This window comes from Panulirus ornatus, chromosome 50 (genome assembly GCF_036320965.1).
Source record: "Panulirus ornatus isolate Po-2019 chromosome 50, ASM3632096v1, whole genome shotgun sequence".
Taxonomy (NCBI): Eukaryota; Metazoa; Arthropoda; class Malacostraca; order Decapoda; family Palinuridae; genus Panulirus; species Panulirus ornatus.
This window is the reverse complement of record NC_092273.1, coordinates 10340925-10359562: the sequence shown is the minus strand read 5'-3', so window position 1 is coordinate 10359562 and position 18638 is coordinate 10340925. Positions and strand designations below refer to the sequence as shown.

Here is an 18638-nt window from a genome sequence, read left to right as displayed (position 1 = left end):
GCTTTTGGCCCTACTTTCCCGGGAACCCTAGGGTTTGCGGGCCATTATGACGATTTCATTATAAACCTCTAAACCTTTTTCCAATATGTGACGTAACGCCTGAGTGCGATAGACAAGGGCTTACACGAAGAGGCGGGCATATGTTAATGCCTTTTGTGCCCAAGTGCAAGTGGTATTTACCTGCATTCCTAGAGATGTGGCGACAGTCGCACCTGAACTCCCTGAAAACGCGAGACCTGAACACCAACATTAAAGTGTCATCGTAAAGCTTAATACACTTCGCATGATAAAGTGTTACTGTGTGCTAACTAATCCTTTCCTATCTCCCCACTCCCCAGTCCCATCTCTTCCCCATATCCCTCCCCACTTATGTACCGTGGGTTTCTCACCTTCCCGTCGCCTCTTATCCTCAATGCTGAACTTCTCCAAGGCTCTTCCCCATTGAGACCAACGTCATTCCCCAGTTTTCACTTCGTTCTTCGGGACATCTAACGTAAATCGCCGTTCGCCTGCCCGATAATGAGTAAAAACGAAGAGGAATGACACTTCACTTTCACTGCTGGAAATAAGTTGCTGTTCAGAGTTGAGCATGACGCCAACAACAGCTACACTGATCATGCATACCCTGCATACCTTTCTGCAGGAGTAATCAACAACCTCTGACCAGCTAGCAATCAGGATATAACGCTCCCGTAATGAGGTAATTACCACGAGCCTTGAGTGGGAGGGAGGGCCAGCTCCCTCCTGATTACCCGGCCACTAATGACCCAGCCCGCCTCACAAATTACACTAAAGAGCTACGCTTGACGAACCCGCGCCTCCCCAAGACATCACCTGCGGGTCAAACTCCTCCGCGAAATCCCTCAAATGCCTTTGTCCACTAATTTTCTTCCTTTTAACTTTGGTGTTGGCACTCCTCCTCCCAGATTCACGATGAGGCTTAAACCTGGGGATAACAAAGGCAATGACAGTGTTCTTTTTTCCCCCCCCAGTAAGGAAACAGTTTACTGTTACATTGGACAGTCGATTGCAGTGCTATGAATTACGAATCCAAACCACGCGCAACCCTCCTACCCTGTACCGTACGAACTGGTAAGTATACAAAGGAGAGGCCCCGTGCCTGGGTTGCTAAGGCTGGTTGGTGTATTCTGGTCCTCTCCCAGTTCAGGCGAGCCCCAGCGTCTGCGCTTAACCAAGTGTCATGCTCACCCCCCCAACATACACTATCTTCTGTACAGGGACATTATGCGAGGAAAAGGGAAAGGATTATGGGGACAAAAATGGAAAGAAGTTGACAGGGAATGGAGACGTGGTCCCTGGAGCTAACACACCCTCCCCCTGAACACTTAACGGCATCATCCAACACATCCAGGCCTCCCTACCCTTAAGACTCGGGTCAAGGGACTTCACCTGGGGTGTGACACAGGTCAATCCCGTGATGACACACACACACACACACACACACACACACACACAAGTTGTGTTAAGACGAATACGGTGATTGAAGCATCGCTCCTCTGCGCAACTCCCCGGGTGATTGTCATCCCTCTCGATTGGCTAACGCTGTTGTGGATTTTCCGTCATGGTTCGTGCCGGTATGTATATGTTTCTTGGGCCTTGGTTCTGATCCTCCGTGCCACAAGCGGAAGCAAGAACAGTCCTACAACGTCTTAGCGAAGTTATGATGATATGACGTAAAGCTGAGAGGGGGGAAGGGAGTGTATAGTTTGTTTACTGACGGATGGAAAATGTGTAACAGGATGTTTGCGTTCGGTCTGGTGCGTAGAGAGAGAGAGAGAGAGAGAGAGAGAGAGAGAGAGAGAGAGAGAGAGAGAGAGAGAGAGAGAGGAGGGAGGGGAAAACCAGAGGTACGACGAAGGCGAGGGAGGAGGAGGAAGAGGAGGCGCCGGAGTTAGTCTTCCCTTCACTCATGTCTGGCAACATTGCCCCGTCATGGTATATGACGAAGTAGTGATAAAAGATTGCATCATGCACGGGATGATGAAACTGACTGAATTAACAGTTCCATCGACCATTTCCCCCGTGATGGTGGTGGATTTACTGTATTGTGTATCCTCGAGAATAGACCGCCCGACCACCAGAAACAATGCGTACAGGCAGGAGTTACAGTGGAACCTTTAACCGCCCAAATTACCTGTCATCTCCCCCTAATAACCGAACGCTTCCCCCCCCCCAGAATAAGAGACGAATGTCCTGGACAGAGTCGTTTTTGATATCATGATCCTTCAATCATTTGGAGGCTCACTCCTCCTAAACATTACCCTCCAATACATAATTCCTTTAAGCTCTCGTGTCGCACTGGCGTTAGGTGTGTGTGTGTGTGTGTGTGTGTGTGTGTGTGTGTGTGTGTGTGTGTGTGTGTGTGTTATTGTGTCATGTTCCTTGCAGGGGGAAACTTCCTGGGCGGCGGCGGCGGCGGCCGGCCCCAACAGCCTGTGAGGGGGACACACCTGCGGAAGACAACAGAGCGAGGAGGCTTGGTCTGGCTCGTACAACCTCTCCTCCCTCCTCCATCCTGCGACAGAGGAGTACAACTCCCTTACGTACAACCCCAGGCTTGGTCTGGCTCGTACAACCTCTCCTCCCTCCTGCCTCGTACGACAGAGGAGTACAACCCTCTTGCTAGTACAACCCCAGGCTTGGTCTGGCTCGTACACCCTCTCCTCCTCCTCCCTCGTACGACAGAGGAGTACAACTCCCTTACGTACAACCCCAGGCTTGGTCTGGCTCGTACACCCTCTCCTCCCTCCATCCTGCGACAGAGGAGTACAATCCCCTTGCTAGTACAACCCCAGACTTGGTCTGGCTCGTACACCCTCTCCTCCCTCCTGCGACAGAGGAGTACAACCCCATCGCTAGTACAACCCCTCCTCCCTCCTCTGACAGAGTACAGTCTCTAACCTGTACTCACTAAACACTGAAAACAAACGGCACAGGCAAACCTTTGGGGTATCATGGGCTATAGTCTCTGACCTGACCCATTAGGGTCAGGTCAGAGGTCAGGCCATCATGCCTAAACGTCGTAGTCTTACTCAAGGGGTTTAAACGCACCATCACCTGGCCTCCGCCTTCTTGCCAACCATGATACGTGTGTGCTTCAGCCTGCAGGGCGTGGCTGGCTGTCTGGCTGGCTGGCCCTCCCTGGCCTTGCCCGGCTCGGCCAGGCCCACACCCAGGGATCGGCTTTATTGAGAGGATCTCAGCAGCATCCGCCTCATACCGTCCTAAACACCACCCAACCCCGTCCCGACCACTTGCCCCAAGAGGGAGGGACGCTGCTTTTCCATACTTCGTCCAGACGGGAGGGAGAGAAAGGGGTGGTCTTCTTCTTCTTCTTCCCTCCCACGCCAGGTCATTGGCGGTCACCACTAATTGGCTGGCTGGCTGACGGTAATCACTGGTTGGCACTGGTGGCTGGACCCACGCCTGGTCTTTGCTCGACGTGCCCCTCCTCGCCAGCGTACCGAGGCTCACGAGCGGACGGATGTTTTAGCATATGTGGCGTACCCACCCAGCCACCTCACGTCACGCTCTCCCCGCACCCCCAGTTTACATGTAAACCACCGGGTACACCAGGCTACAGCGCTGCACCCACCAGGCTTAATGGCCGATCGAGTCAACCATTAAAAAAAAAAAAAAAAGGAAGATATCAGACATGTTGAAAAATTGTTTTCTCAAAGGATGCAGCGTTCATAGCAAATTCTGAGGCACTCGCCACCATCAATGCACCCACCCTCAATCCTGTATCAACCTCCTCCTCCTCCTCCTCCTCCTCCTCACACCATCACCAATGGAATCTCCCCCAAGCATCTCATCGACCTTCTCGCTGCAGTAAGCCTTCCTGTAAGCAACGCTCACCAACCTGAGCACTGGTTTTCCTTGGTGTATACCAACAGAGTCCTCCTCCCTTGGCCTGCTGGGTCGGCACCCCCCTGCCTCCCGTCGCCGCTCACCGTTAGCCGAGCTGCGGGTAAGTACAGCACAAGACCCTATGCTGTTTCACCCCATATACTTCCACCATCATCCCCTCTAACGTCTCAGCCGACTCCCCTCGGTAAACTAACCATCGTATTTCAAATACCATTTCTAACCCCGAGCCACCAAAAACTCCTTTTACTAACAACTATCACCAGGTTCGCTTTTTTTTTCTAATCGTCGTTGTCCCCAAATACCACGGCAGGTAAACAACCAGAAGAACGCATGAACGTTCTCTTCTGTTATCAGGACATTACGTACTAATTAGAACACAAGACCCACCGGTCCTTCCCTTTAAATAGGCTCGTTACTCTCAGATACCATTCTCAACTGGTGTCTTGATTCAACGCCACCGTTTTACGTAATTTCAGGGTAATTAACCCTTTAAGCACGACGGTACGATCCCTGAGCGAGGCAGTACGGTCCTGGAACACGACGGAATGACCCTTGAGCATCACGGCACGACCCTTCTGGGTATAACAACCAAACCAAAGGGTCTTAGAGTCGTACTCAAAGGATCGTACCGTCGTAGTCAAGAGGGCCGTACCGTCGCACTCAAGAGACTGGCTGCTAACTCACAGGCCCAGTAGACGAACGCACTCCCATGTTCTGTTTGTTTGTTTGTGTGCTTCTTGGCTTCCTCTTCCTCCCCTGCTAACAACGACACCCCTCGTCCTCCGCCTCCAACTCCCATGGTCCTAGTGTGGGCTGGAGGCTACACAGCATCCTCACCCCCCGGCCACAGCACCGACGCCTCACAGCACCACAGCAGTAGGCAGCGGTGGCGGGGGAAGCGGGTACCGAGAGAGAGAGAGAGAGAGAGAGAGAGAGAGAGAGAGAGAGAGAGAGAGAGAGAGAGAGAGAGAGAGAGAGAGGCCATACAGCTGGAGATGGGTGGACGGTACAGGTGGCTCACACGTCCTGGTCCACGAGGACCACAGATGACTCACACGTCCTGGACGAAAGCGTATAGCGCAGACGGCTCACACGTCCTAAGGACCAGGACGGAGTCCTCCCCCCAATCCTTGGGGACACGCATGGGACCCCCCAACACCCGTCACCACGACCCCACCACCAGGGTCACACCGGCAGCAACAGCATCACACACACACACACACACACACACACACACACACACACACACAAGACGCTTATCACCAGAGGACTTTAGCCACTCCCCTCCCCTTAACCCTCCACCCACATCCCACCTTCCCCTTAACCCTCCTTATCGCCTACGGCATCTGCTCCAGCAAGGTAACGACGCCTTAACTCCCCATCACCACCCATCCCCCCTTCCTTCCTCCCTCCCTCCCTTGGTATATACGTAACACCTACCACTTGACTGACATCTCTACCACGTGACACCCGACATGCGACCGTAACAACGCCACCTCCTTCGTGACAACGCGGACGCAACACAACACACAAACACACACACCACACAACCAAATGACAAAATGAAGTACATTCTCTTTTTCCCTTAAGCTGGGTGTGGGGAGGGGGGGGGGAATTACAACCCCCTCCTCCCCTACTCTCTCTCTCTCTCTCTCTCTCTCTCTCTCTCTCTCTCTCTCTCTCTCTCTCTCTCTCTCTCTCTCTCTCTCTCTCCCCAACCACCATAACCATCCTCCCCCACGAACTCCGAGTGTACAAGGGGGGAGGGGGCAGGGGTGGTGGTGGTGGGGGAGAAATGGATCCCTGTAAAAAAAAGTGGGTGGTGGTGTAACATGGTGAACGAGGCTCAGGGTCGCTGGAGGGTGGGAGGGAGGGTTGCTCAGCTGATGGGGATGGGGGAGGGTGGGAGAGAGAGGGAGAAGGAGGATGGGGGAGAGGCTGCGACGGAAGGAACTCTTGTAAACACTTTCTCCCAGGTCCAGAGCCCGCGCCCCCCCCTCCCACACACACACACACACACACACACACCACCCAATCACCTGAACTCACTCGTTTGCCTCCCTGTCTGCTCGCTAATCTCAAGTGACTTGTTTTCTTGCTCGTCTTAAAAAAAGATGTTCGCAGGCCAGCTTGATGTGAAGCCTGTTTTACTGCCTGCTTGCTTGCCTGCCTGCCTGCTTCCCTGCTTGCTTCCCTGCTTGCCTGCCTACCTGCCTTGCCTCATTACTCTCCTCTCTGGCTGTCCTTACTGCTTGCTTCACCTTGCCCCTTGCTTGTCTGCCCTACCGTGCGCAGGCAAGCCTCCAATTCTCGTCTACTGCCCCTCTACTCGAGCCCCATATCCTCCCTCCCTGCTTCCCTGCATCTACCTGCTTGACTGCTTAATTTCTGTTCATCTGCTCGTCTGCTCATCCCACCTAACCACTTCAATGGCTACCGCGTCTTGACACAATTACACCCTTCCCTTCAGCAGGGCGATACGACGACTCCCTTGAATACGACAGTGCGACCCTTAGCGGAGGGAGGAGGAGGAGGAGGACGAGGGAAGAGGTGGTATGATGACGTGACCTTTGACCCAGACCCTTAAGACCTTCAAGGTTGCTATGAGGTTCGCCATCAGGAAGGGTCGCAGCAGCGTCGATGGTCAAACGGCGCTGTTACAATCATAGTTCTGCTGTTACAATCATAGTTCTGCTGTTACAATCATAGTTCTCACATGAGCTTCTCTCTCTCTCTCTCTCTCTCTCTCTCTCTCTCTCTCTCTCTCTCTCTCTCTCTCTCTCTCTCTCTCTGTGGGTTCTGGCGTGTAAGCGCTCATGGCTTCTGCTGGGTGCTTCGGCTCCCTCACCTCACCTCACACACACACACACACACACACACACACACTCCTAAGCTGCTCCTCCCGGATCACGACCCACCCCACAACACGGGGAGAACGTTTAGAAAAACTAGCTCAGTGTTAGGATGGTGGATGGCTAGAATAAACGAACCAATGCAGCAGTAAATGACAGCTGGTTGACAAAGGTTTAAGGCACTGGGCATATGGATAATTAATTACACACACACATAAATATGCGTCATTACTCGTACATGAAGCAACGCAGAGCAATAATAACATCAACAGTAATCATTCATATGATAATCACTTACGAGATCATTAGACAGATCGTAATTTACTTTCATTCTGATGCCACCATCAACCTCTCTCTCTCTCTCTCTCTCTCTCTCTCTCTCTCTCTCTCTCTCTCTCTCTCTCTCTCTCTCTCTCTCTCCCTGCTAAGCTGGAGTACTTTCAACTACATAATCATCAGAGCTTAAATCATCAAATACACGAATCAACCACCGACAAATAAAATGTGGATCACTTTCACCAGGGCGTAAAAGACACGCATCACCACTTCACCAGGGCACAGAAATATACCCAATGCCACTTCACCAGGGCACAGAAATATACCCAATGCCACTTCACCAGGGCACAGAAATATACACAATGCCACTTCACCAGGGCACAGAAATATACCCAATGCCACTTCACCAGGGCACAGAAATATACCCAATACCACTTCACCAGGGCACAGAAATATATCCAATACCACTTCACCAGGGCACAGAAATATACCCAATACCACTTCACCAGGGCATGGACCATACAACCAATACCACTTCACCAGGGCACGGACCATACACCCAATACCACTTTAACAGGGCACGGACCATACACCCAATACAGCTTCACCAGGGCACGGACCATACACCCATACCACTTCAACAGGACATATATACACTCAACCCCACTTCACCAGGGCACGGACCATACACCCATGCCACTTCACCGGGACATATATACACTCAACCCCACTTCACCAGGACGCAAGGTACACCCGACACCACTTGAACAGGACACAGGCAAAAATACCCAGTCACACGATACGCTCACCTCACACACTCCGCCTGACGGAGGTTCACTAGCCCTCCCCTCCTTCCATACCATCAAGGTAGCGGACGTCCCGACGTCTACGCCAGCAACCCTCGGGCGTAGCGTAGGACGTCACGATGGGCCTTTAGCGTAAGCCGCACCAGCAGGAGCTTAAGGTGGTGGTTCTGAAAGTTGCGAAGTCGGGAGTCTCAGTGAGAGGCGTTTACGATGGTATTTTCGCGGTCGACATCGGATGTTTGCCGATGCTTCTCTCCGGACGCAAAGGTACGACGTCCTTCGCGGCCGTGATGCGCATGTGCGGACGTGAGGCGTACAGATCGCGGGGCGTGGAAACGTCAAGTTGAGGTGGTAGGGAGCGTTGCCAAAGGTCAGGGTAGCAGTTCCCGCTAGCCGACAGAGGGTAGCAGTTCCCGCTAGCCGGCAACACCCACTCAACACCACCAGCTGTGACTTCGATGCCTCCTCCTCCTCCTCCCCGAACGATCCAGTGTTACTCCTGCTGACCCTCTGGGGTGTTGCTTGTGTTGCGGTGTGTTGGTCCAGTGTTTTACACGCGAGGTTTTACGAGTGTTCTTAGGTGAAATGTCCTCTGGCGTGTGGGGATTCGAACAGGGCTGGTTGCCCGTAGAGGGCAGTGCTCTCCGTACTGCTGCTAGCAACGCGCCTTTCCTCCTCCTCCTCCTCCAGTTCCCGAGCTACTGGTAGTACCGTTCGAGGCTCCTGGTAACCGCCCCCCCCCCCCTCCTCCACCAACTTCCCTCTCCACTCTATACCTCCCTCCCTCTCTTTGTGCACCGTTCGTGTACCGTCCGACTTACGGTACTGCTGACCAGCAGGCAACGGGGAGAGTGGGGCGCTTCGCACCGTTCGTACCGTCCAACTTACGGTACACCCTGCCAGTAAGCAACGGGGAGAGGCGGGTGGCGTTGGTGGTATCGGGCTGTCTCCTGCAGGGGCACCAGCCAGGGGCAAGTCGCCCACACCCCGCACATACAAGACTCCCTCCTCCAACACTCACGTCAGCACAGCGTCGGCGCAACGGTGTACACCTCCGCGTAGCGTTATCCACGTCACAACGTCATCGTTACGCACGTCACGCGAGCGCTTCGACTACGCCTCCGTTACTATCGGTAACGTCGGGGATGTGCGTTACTTATGACACCAACACATCGTCAGCACGTCACGCTTGAGTCGCCGCCTCCCGGCTCACACCAACTGTTACTATCGCATCTCGTAACACTGGGCTCGAGGGTTACGTCAGTCCTGTTACGCCACACTCAGCGTTAACATGAGTACAGAACAACGTTCTTAAAAACACAGAGAACTCTGTTACCACGAGAATAACGCACTTACTATGAACAGCAGCGATAGAGAACAGCGTTACTGTGACGAGCAGAGTCCCAGCAGTAACAGAGAACGCACTTTCATACAAGCAACAGCAGCAGGTCACAATCTGTTACGCTCAGGGAGTGTTACTATCGAGTTCCCTGCGGCCTGCACCGTTAGTGAAGGCGTTACCGGCCGAGGTCTGGGCCCTGCACGTCACACACACTGACCATGTGATTCCTAAGGGCTTGTCTGTCTCCCTCAAGCCGAGGGGTGTGTGTGTGTGTGTGTATGTGTCATAAGGCGCGTGTGTGTGTGTGTGTGTGTGTGTGTGTGTGTGTGTGTGTGTGTGTGTCATGAGTGCGGTGATTTACGAGGGAAAAATAACCTATATAAACTTTTCCTTTTATTCTGGAATAATTTTTTTTGTACTGACGACACGAGACGGCTTGGATCCGTGTGCGGACGACAGGATGCTCAAGGCAGACCAGCGAAGGATGACGATGGAGGAAAAAAAAAACGAGCTTTGAGAGAGAGAGAGAGAGAGAGAGAGAGAGAGAGAGAGAGAGAGAGAGAGAGAGAGAGAGAGAGAGAGAGAGACCCTGCTATCAGTTATCTTTAACCCCTATCTGCTGGAGAACAAAGGCAATCTGTTCACCTTAACCAAAGAATAATAAAAAAAAAAAAACAGGTCACCACGATAAGGCTCAGCCTTACACACCCTTCCTTACGTCCACGCCTCACACTCTACCACACACACACACACACACACACACACCTTTACACTCCACCACAAACCACCCCCCCCCACACACACACACCTAACGCACCTATAAAATTGCTCCTCACGCACTCTATCTCTGCCCCTTGCTATGAAGCAATGAATCACCAGCGGGTCGTCCCTCCTCCTCCTTCCTCCTCCTCCTCCCAAATGTCGCACTTCTCCTCCTCCTCCTCCTCTATGTCGCCCACAGGCAGATTTCCCCCACGACAGAACGAGGTCATAATCATAAAACGTCACAAGAGAAACATCGCTCACCTTCGAGCTCCCGTTAATGGAGCTGATCCAAACATAACGAGCAATACGATGAAGACAGTGAAAAAAAAAAAAAAAAGAATATGGGGGGTCCCTGACGAGGAACGCATTCAGAGGTGGGGCGCCAGGCGAGTCAGAAGGTACGATGCGATCTCTCTCTCTCTCTCTCTCTCTCTCTCTCTCTCTCTCTCTCTCTCTCTCTCTCTCTCTCTCTCTAAGTTCCACGCCCTCTTAAGGAATCCTCAAGGCGTAAAGTTCACGTCCACTATGAGCAAGGGGGCCTCTCGCGAGACGCCCCAAACACTAGAAAAAAAAAAAAAACGGTTGGTTCGGGAACCAACTTCGTCGTCGCGAGTGTGGACCGAGAGGTCTGGTGGGAGGAAACGGGTCCCCAACCCGCGCGCGCCCACCACTGTGGCGTGTGGCCGCCTTCAATGCTCCGATCATGGCGCCCACAAAGCCCTATCATCTCCTTGCTTCTCTTGCCTCTTCCCAATAGCCGCTGGTCAAACGTGTCCGTATCAAAGACTATCAGCGGTCTCGTCTGTCGAGCCACCACCTCACCACCACCCTCTCTCTCTCTCTAACCCCCCGCGGAAGGTGCGGCCCTCGGGTTTTAATGCGTGCTAGGCCTTTGAGCCTAAGCCATATAAGATCAGGTCAAAGGCCAGGCCATTTTAATAGACCCAAGGATCGTAACGTCGTGCTTAAGAATCTTTTCCCCCGTCCTATTCGAATTATGAAGCAGGGCACACATTTCATTACCCAGATAATCTTTTTGGAGGAGAATGAGACTTGTGGGGAATACCTTATATGACGTATCTCAATACACACCTCTGGAATGACGTAAGGACTTCAAGCGGCGGCGTCTGACGATCAAAACCCCTAAAAGCACCTCACACACAACCTCAAGGTCCACGCGCAACAAACCTTCTCAAACGAACTTTCCGAAACCTCCGACACTGAACCCACCCGCGGCAGAGGACACAAGGGGGAGTGAGCCAAGTCATGCTGCGCCCCTAGGGAGAGGAGACTTAACGCCCTGCAGGGTATCACCACCACCACCACCACCACACCTACGAGGAGTTCGAGGTCGAACCTAACCTAACCAATCCTAACTCTAACCATGGCTGAACCCCTTCCAGAGCTGGGAGCTCCAGCCCAACAGCGTTATCACCCGCAACGCCCTTGGCTCGGGGCACCCTCGCAGCGCAGCAGTCTCAGCGTCGCGCCCCCGTTATCAGACAGAGATAACATTCCTGCAAGTGACTGCCCCACTCCAACAAGATAAGTTGAGCAGCCTTGCCCTCATTCTCAAGCATATATCTTACAATGGTCACTACTAAGAGTTACACATTTGTCGCGCACGTTCCAAACTTTGTTCTTCTTCCTTCAATTACGACTGTTCGGGATCTTCCTCCTATCACAAAAACCATAGAAAGGTCTTCTTTTGTCTGAAACTGCCTCTATTCCTTTGTACTCCTCAGATAAGATTAGACTGACAAAATAATGATATGGCAAAAGGAAAAAAAAAACAAAAAACAAAACGAGAAGATATCAACATGAGACTTATAACTAACTTCAATGTTCCTTAACCACAAATAAAAAACAAGGTTTAGGTATAATGAAAATGACATCGATGTAGAAAAAAGAGTAAAGTGGTCTTCACTCACCCAAGACTCGAGTACGAAAGCTCTGTCGTATCTCCTGTGGGAGGAGAAGAAAGAAGTAATTAATATACATATGCAACGCACTCCATGTACATAAAACAGATACAACAAACGTTGGCAAAAATAAAAACTTCAGTGATGTCTTTACAGTTTGCAATGTTTTGTCAACAAACCCACGAGAGGCCTTCACAACGCGGTTACAATTACTGTATAAAATGTGAGGTCCCGGATGCTGTTCATAACACTATCTTCCCTCACATCTGAATGTCATGTGCGACCCCTTGAGCACGACGGTACGGATGATCCTTTGGTATAATGGCTCGTGACCTCTGACCTGGACCTATGCTTAAGGTCACTCTAGCTCTGTGCGTGAGACACACCATCCACAGCAGTGGTATATCACATCAACCCCCCCCTAACCCCTTCCATCTCCACCTCCCACTGAAGCACCCCTGTTATCATCCCCACTTGACATGTATACCATCACTGCCTACCCACTTGACATGTAGAACACCACATTCAAACAACAATGTGCAAAAGACCTGCGATTTTCGCCTCTTTCTCGATCACCGGGACGCACGTTAACACACACACACCCACACACACACACACACACACACACACAAACAAACACACACACACATACACACAGGGTGACCTAATCACAACCTTTGATTTCTAAACCAGTTTCACGAAATTAAAAATTAAACAGTTCTTCGAGTGATGCAAGGATAGACACACCAGAGGTCATAATGTGCAACCATCCGAGAACCTTGTTAGAAAAGATACGTACCAAAAAAAAAAAAAGTGTCGGATGAATGGAATAAAAACAACGACTGAACTGAGAATGTGGGCAGCACAAGAGAAGTTTAAAACAATCAAACAGGTAATTAATTACAAACACACATACACACACACGAGAGAGAGAGAGAGAGAGAGAGAGAGAGAGAGAGAGAGAGAGAGAGAGAGAGAGAGAGAGAGAGGCGATCGTACGGGCATGTATCAAAATAGCCAATACAGCCCATGGTACACACACACACACACACACACACACACACACATATATATATATATATATATATATATATATATATATATATATATATATATATATATATATATATGGGGACCTAAGATACAATGATGCGCCCTATATGGCTCCAAACCAGGGCAGAACAGAGATCCCAGCTTGACCCGACCCATCCTAGCGCATGACCCAGCCTATCCTCGCAAGAGGGTGGGCCAGGTCTCAGTTGTTGCAGCTGACCTGGCTCATTCTAGCAAGAAAGAACCAAGTCAGGCTGACCCAAACCCATCCTAGCAGGGGGATAAGGTCACAGTTGGAACAGCTGACCCAGCCCATCCTAACAAAGGGGGATATCAGGTCAGTCAAACAAAATGACCTGGACCACCCCAGCAAAGGGAAGAGAGACAGAGAGCGGGAGGGAGTGAGGGAGGGCAGAGATTAGGGCACCCACACGACGGAGCGAGATAAAACAACAGATAAGGCGCAGGAATGTGCCCCGCCTGGAGAATATACATAAAGCGACGGCAACGTGTCGACCCTCTGCTACAACGTAATATATTTAGAAGCGTACACACACACACACACACAAGTTCACTGTCCTTTGGGTAAACCAGTTCCGTAGGGACAACAACGGCGAAGATTCTTCTTAAAGTGGGTCTTGTTGTCCTTACGCAAGCGAACGTTACGTACGACGTCGACCTTCACATGTTTTAAGGCGACGACTTAACAAGCACGACGACTTAAAACCCCCTTCAGTATGATGACTCAGTTCATGGTATTCGCTCAAGGGAGCCATCGGAGTCTAAGGGTTTAAGTCGTCGGACTCTTAGGGTATAAAGTTGTTTGACTTCACGAGTGTAAGACGTCGGAATTCAAGGGGTTTAAGTTGTGGGACTCTAAGGTTTTGTTTTTTTTTTTAAATCGCTTGACTTTAGGGGTTTAAGATGTTGGACTTTAGTGGCCAAGTCGTTCGACTTCAAGGGTTTAAATCCTTTCCGGGCCAGTAAGACGTGACGCTAAGCTCCTCAGTGAATCACCTGACAAATATCTATGAAATGAACACACAGCACTTAACTGCAATTCAGAGGTTAGTAGTTATCGGCAGACAGCGGCGTATGATGAGGGGAAGGCAACAGCCTAAAACCCTTGAGCACGACCCTTGGATCACGTCCCTTCAGCACGACGGGCACGACCCTGAAAAACGACGGTGCGACCCTCGTGTATACGTGCGTGGCATTTATCCTCATCTTCAAGGGTCAGATCAAATGCTAGGCATATCATAGCCCAAGGGCCATGTTAAAGGGTCGTACCGTCGTGCTCAAGGAGTTTATCATCCAAATGCCGATTCCACGATAAGCAATCACATGAGTCACAGAGCTGGTCCAATGAAATGGCATCTCTGTAAATCAGTTAATAACATAATGAACCACTTTTTAAGTTCATTTGTCTGGATGCACAATGATCATCCCCCGTCGCGAAGGTAAATACGGTAAGGGTAATGGTAGAGTCTGGTGCTACCTCACGACACTTGCACTGTAGCCCTAACCTTTGTCCTTCACTCACATCATCAATCCTTTTGTCATGACACCTGTGCTGCTGCCCCAATACCTGTTTTAATCCCCCCCCCCTGCATCTGTCCTGCTACCCCGAACATCTGAGTAATGTGAAACACCTCAAGAAATCAATGAAACCAAAGGAAACCTCCCATAGCAACCGATATTTACTTTATCGTGTTTTGCTCAAAGTTTATGAAAAAGTGATGACATCCGTTTTCCTTCCACATCATATGGTGGATTTAACCTTCGCTGCGAAGGCAACAATGCGAAGAATGTTGTAAGTTGGTTGAAATTATTTGCGCCTTAAAACCTATCATCTCCCACAGTCGTTAAAGGCCGTCAACGTCAAGTTATATAAAGCAATCACAAAGTCTTGAACACCAAAGTGACCAAGCCAATCCTAAAGCCATAAACGCCCTCACTACATATATGGTGACCCGTGAGAGCATTGGACCTAGTTTTAGGCTTTGGCCGGTATACACATTGCCCAGCAAACGAAACACCTAGCCAACACTATTCAACATGAGCTGGGACGAAAAACAAGACACCATTGGGCTGATATATTTCTACTAAAATAAAAAAGAATGTATATGAGGCAAATCTCAGCTGCCTGGAGAGGTTAGGTAAAGTTTTCATGAGTTTTGTTGATCTATCGAAGTCCTTCACAATATTTACGTTCACTCCATCGCACACCTTCCCTGATCTTCATAGCCCCCGCCACTGTCGACCTATACATACATTACCATAGAATAAAATATAACGCACTGCATCACTCACCACCATTCTTATTCTACTCTCTGAGTACTAAATTAACACAGATGGACAATATTAAAAAGATTCCAAAGCTTACGGAGTGGCAGATCTAAACTGGTACTTCACCGAAGCCTTTCCTGCTGCTGCCCCAACATCGAAGAGAAAACAGGTATGACAAGACAGAGCGAGAAAACAGCAGGAGAGGGAGGACAAGACAAGGACAGCAAGCCAAGAGAAGACAAGTTTAAAAGAAACACAAAAACAAGAACGTATTACTTGAGCAAAACACCTAAATAATGGGACATAGGACCCAGAGAAATGGCTAATAAGACAGTGCGTTACTTTCGTACATACAATCTGCACCTGACACAGTAGTTTATGGTTCATTATACCAAAATATCACATTGGATTCCCCGTTACGTGGAGACAATAAACTACTGGTAACATCTATATCAGAGCCCAAATAACTCCCTCGATCATCAAGACGAGAGTTCGATACTTGTTGGTGCGAGGCTTCCGCGTGGCCAGTTGTGGCCTGAACCTTAAATAAGGCGAAGCTTCTGCGTGGCCCGTGACCTGAACCTTTAAAAAAAATAGTCATGTCAGAGCAAACATGCCCAAGTGTTGTACCGTCGTGCTTCCAGGGTCGTACCGTCGTGTTCAAGGATTGCACAGTCTTGCCCTAGGATCGCGTCGTCATGCTCATACTTCTTTATTACCGGTATTTCAAGAATAACTTGGAGCGACCCGTTTCGCTCCACGCCACACAGCCCTCTACCACTTCATAAATCACTCGGACACAGTTGGAAGCTCATTCTAACATCACGCAAGGGGATCTGAATATAAATATAAATATATACGTACGTCAAAGCACCTTCATAAAAATGTAGGCACCAACTATGCAACCTCGTAGCCCACTTGAAAATATTATTAGCCACCCACAATGTCAGGTTCCTGGCAGGCCAGAGTAGTAGTAGTCCAAATATTATTATAGAAATCCTGTTTAACCCGTCGAGTACGACGATTTAAACTCCTTCAGTAGGAAGCGGTCGTGCTCAGCAGGTTAAGTTCGCCGTACTCATGGGGGTTAAGTAGTCGTTCGTATTCACTTTTTTTTTTTTTAAGTTGTCGTTGTCGAGAGGTTAACTCATCGTGCTCACGGGGTTAAGCTGTCGTGTCCATGAGGTTACAGGCCACCGTAAACAAAAGGGGGTCAAATTGTCATATTCAAAGTATTACGTCGACCTGTTAATCAAATGGTTTAACCGTTACGAAGGATCCGCTTACACTCGACTTTAAGACTCCGTGTCACATCTTCGCCATCATCACTAGGTTACCTGGTAAGACAGCTGCAGAACAAGTCGCTAGATGTGGTTTCAATGTACGAACCCTGTGAAATTTCACCTCAATAAATACCTAGGAAGCAACAATGATAATTGCTACCCATCAATAAAACAAATATATATATATATATATATATATATATATATATATATATATATATATATATATATATATATATATATATATATATATTCTCAATAAAGTTGAGCAATGACTTTAAATACATGCCAACCCATTTAAATGCTTCTGTCTGATTATCACACACGAATAAAACTTACCTGCGACAGTTTGACACATTTATGATTCAAAATAGTTCAATATCCGATTCCTATTTTGTCGCAGTCGATGTATTTACGATCCAGCAACCTACGAGCGGCGATCACTAGCGTTCTAAACACCAAGAGATGCGAGACACACACACATACACACACGGGGTCCCCTCGGCACTGACTCGATCTCGCGAGACTCGCGTTAGTGGCACTGTTGGTCACTGGCACTTCAAGACACTCCCAGAGGCGTGGTGGCTCCCTCAGGCCCCGTCTGGCATCACACTGGCAGCAAGCCCTCTGTCGCCACTGACATGACCACAATGGCACTCGTGTTGCCAGTCCTCTCCTCCGCCACCCTTAACTCGTCCACCAAGGATATATATCATTAACACCAGTACTTAGCTGTCGCCGATGTCTTGCAGTTGAGATCACCAAAAACCCTAAAAAATAAACGTGACACAGGACCCCGAGCGGTGTTCTACAGTTCCTCTCACCTGTAGTGCAGGGGCTGGGCACTATAAGCATCCCTATTCTGGTAGAGGAGCTGGCACTGTGCCTGGGCGTGGGCGTTAGCACTGTAGGCACTGAAGGTCTTTGTGGTCGACGGGGTCGCTGGTGATCGTATACTCAAATCGCTGTCGTCGCCCCGCCACATCAGGGCCGAGCCCCTTACCGTGGATACGCTTCCTAAAAATGTCTTCTATTATAAGCTATCATAAAGGCGTCCACGGGTAAAAGACTGGCCGGGAAAAGGGGGGGAGGCGCAGATGTAAACAAGAGGAAGTGGGAAGCCAAGTGTCAGGGGCGTGACGTCATGGTGGTGCTGGGGCAATGATGTCAGGCCGACCGGTTAAGGTCAGCCAGTTCTCCCTCCCTCCCCCTCCTCAAAAACTCTAGCTTGGCACTCCTCAACCCGACTCATCCTCGCCGTCGTGTAAGTAAGCCACACCATCGGTCTTCACTGACACATAATACACACACCCAACACCATTCACGACTTGATGGAACATACGCGCCTGACACGGAAGCCTCCAACGCAAGATGGCATGATTTCGTAAAGCGTCTTTTGGCGACTGGGCGCGTCACTGGCATCCGACATGCACTACCCTTGACTGGAGGCGGGTCGGCAACAAAATCATGCGTCACCAACGGTAGTCGCTCTGGATACAGAAGCAACTTACACTCTTGCACCTCACACCAACGACCATAACCAGAGGGACCTCGTAGCACATTCTCTCTCTCTCTCTCTCTCTCTCTCTCTCTCTCTCTCTCTCTCTCTCTCTCTCTCTCTCTCTCTCACACACACACGACACCGCCACAATTCGCCAGGATCAGCAGCCAGCTCAGCCGCCTCCTGCAACTTCCCAGGCCGATCTCCAAATAACCTTTTGTCAAGTGTCTGTAATGTCTCAAGCGATTAAACGAACTAAGCCACCCTGCTGCTCAAAAAAAAAAAAAAAAGTCCACACACTGAAGTTCACCTCGTTGCCCGGACACACACACACACACACACACACACACACAGGACCAACACCGCCACACGGGAGCTTAAGGACGCGTGTCACCAAGGGAGCCGTGGTAGTGAACTTGAAGGATGCCTGCCCCAGAAGTCGCCCCACAGCGGTGTACAGCCCGAGGGCCGGACGTGCCCAGCTTCACCACACAACACCACCTCCCATCACCCTGACGATGGGATGCAAAAATCCTTGAGATGCGTCCCCTTGATGTACGTCCAACCTAGAGACAAAACTTACTGCAGTTCCCCGATGATAACAGCTACAACAATATACTTCCCCCGCAACTTCCCCTGGTTCCACTTGTTCCATATG

The 18638-nt window shown here is 50.1% G+C and overlaps 1 protein-coding gene across 27 annotated transcripts in view; it reads right to left on the bottom strand.

Annotated features, from left to right (window-relative positions):
* Positions 1–18638, bottom strand: part of smash (smallish) — a 435656-nt gene that overhangs the window by 80521 nt on the left and 336497 nt on the right. For 20 of the 27 annotated variants that reach the window (XM_071691393.1, XM_071691391.1, XM_071691418.1 and 17 more), the window contains one exon: positions 11864–11897. The exons of 3 other annotated variants lie outside the window; for them this stretch is intronic. The gene's annotated coding sequence lies outside the window, so the exon portion shown is untranslated. Of the gene's footprint in view, positions 1–11863; positions 11898–16818; positions 17157–18638 lie in introns of those variants that run through there. 4 more of the 27 variants (XM_071691394.1, XM_071691405.1, XM_071691415.1 and 1 more) reach the window with 2 other exon arrangements.